The sequence below is a fragment of the Etheostoma spectabile genome, chromosome 2, assembly GCF_008692095.1.
Source record: "Etheostoma spectabile isolate EspeVRDwgs_2016 chromosome 2, UIUC_Espe_1.0, whole genome shotgun sequence".
Taxonomy (NCBI): Eukaryota; Metazoa; Chordata; class Actinopteri; order Perciformes; family Percidae; genus Etheostoma; species Etheostoma spectabile.
This window is the reverse complement of record NC_045734.1, coordinates 18,761,088-18,763,325: the sequence shown is the minus strand read 5'-3', so window position 1 is coordinate 18,763,325 and position 2,238 is coordinate 18,761,088. Positions and strand designations below refer to the sequence as shown.

Below are 2,238 nucleotides of genomic sequence, written 5' to 3'. Positions count from 1 at the left end.
TACATACATACATACATACATGTGATTGTGTTTGTAAACACTGAGTGTAGGATATAGTGATCTTGATAGGAACAGCAATAGGAATAGCAACTTGTAATGAATGTAGAAGAAGCTCCAACTACTAGATCACCATTATCATATGCAATCAATAAAAATTATTGCAAGGCTGTTTCCAGTTAAAGCCAAGGAAAAGGAAATGGATTACCAACCACCTGGAGGGTGCATGATGATTCAAGAGCACTATTGATCGCTGTCATCTGATTTCATCGGGTGTCACTCCCAACAGCTTGACAGCTGGTGTATCAGTTGCTTTTTCATTAGCGGTCCAAGTTAAGTACTTTTAGGTGCTGGAGTTTATGATTGATTGCCCTAGGCAACCAGATTGAGTCAATTGGCAACCATTTCGTGGGCTCTGGTTGCCCCCTTTGGCAACCACCTGTTCAATATTTGTGTGTTTTTTAAAACAAATCAAAACTGGAAATTATTTTTCTTAATCGTATATTTATTTAAAATAGTCAGTATTTTATTTGGTTGTCTCAGGAAAGTTTATACCTCACGTTTGTATGAAACACAACATTTCAGCTGCTGTGTGACTTCTTCCCACACACACGCTTTTGCCGTGAAAAGATACAGGTGACGCAATTTTCTGTTTACCATGTTAAAATCCGGTGCTAATATGGGACTGTTGCCCGGTATCTACCAGACGGAATAGCAACACGAATTTTGGTGCCTCAATTACGGTGCCCTGAAACAGATGTTACAGGCAACAGAAACATTTCTGCATGTCACACTAGTACTACACTAATAACACGTTGCACTTGGCAGCAGGTGACGTTGGCCAACCATTAGCTACAGTAATAACTGGATTAAACAGTTAAAATGCTGACAGCTGGGGCGGCCTCTAGCTCACCCAGTAAGAGCGTTTGCCCTAAGTTGGCTGAGTCCTGCAGCAAATCCGACCTGCGGCCCTTTGCTGCGTGTCATCCCCCATCTCTCTCTCCCCCTTTTGTGTCTATCCACTTTCACTTGATAATAAAGGGAAAAGCCCCAAAAAATAATCTTTTGGAAAAAAAAATGCTGAACACTAAACTGTGTAAAAGTGTGACTGTATTTCATTGTAGAGGATTCCAACAGCGGGACGTACAACCGTCTGCTGCTAAAGCTATGAGCTAAAAGACACAAACTAGCACTATGGTCACGGGAATATAGGTTGTGGTTACTTAAAATTGGTAAACCTCTTGGTGCATTCAAAGTTATTGTAAAATACCCTTTTTTCATATGTTTTTTTCTTTTAACAGCAATCTACCGGTGAAAGAAGTAATTATTTTTAAAAGTTATTGTTACATTTTTAGTAATCAATTAAATTCCCACCTTTTTTGTGGTAAATTATATTGCAAGCCATCTCATTGTTTCATTATTAAAATGTGTGGTATCGTTACATAAGAAATCAATTGCTCCAAATACAGGCAGTTTAAAACATGGCAACCGTAATGTAAATTTTGGCAACCAAAAGCTGATGCCTGGTTGCCAAGCCGGCAACCATTTTAAAAAGCTAGCGTTGAGGCCTGTATAATATGAAACAATCAGTGAGCAGAGAGATTTTACCGTGTGGTTTATGCCAGTGTGGCTCTCACTTTTTAATATTGCTCTCTGGGCAATTCTGCAAATCATGGAGCAGGACTGCTTTTGGCATTAAAATTTGATCATTTTTGCATCATTTAAGATGGAGTAAATTTATTTTTCATGTATTCACTGGATATGACAAAGAAATATATGTGCTAGGTAATTTTGTCAATCATGGTTTCTCGAATGAAAATGTACCATATTGCGATAACTTGCACTACTTCAATATTAAATTACAAATGTCATACACATATCTATATCGCGAGTGACTCCAGGTCTCAGGGTTAGGAACTTCATTGTTTTCACAGGCAAACATATCATTACATGACACTTTCTAAATTTAAATACATTTCTCAAATGTAATTAATTTATTTTAAAAGTAAATTTCATGTCATACACTTAAATTAATTAAACTGAATATTTTGTTAACACTTACACTTTATGATCAGAGGGTTGTTGGCAGTGACATAAATGTAATAGTTTAGTTATTTGTGTACCTTTTTTTGTTTGTTTATTCATTTTTCTAGGTACATGCAGTATTCACAGTGAAACATTCCGACAGACATATCCCCTTCTGTGGTGGTTTGGGGTTTTTGCTTAGGATTCTTTTCGTCT

General features: G+C 37.1%; 1 protein-coding gene across 3 annotated transcripts in view; it reads left to right on the top strand.

The window, feature by feature from the left end:
* LOC116700017 (inactive rhomboid protein 2) overlaps positions 1–2,238 on the top strand; it is a 32,022-nt gene that overhangs the window by 11,131 nt on the left and 18,653 nt on the right. The window lies entirely within an intron of this gene.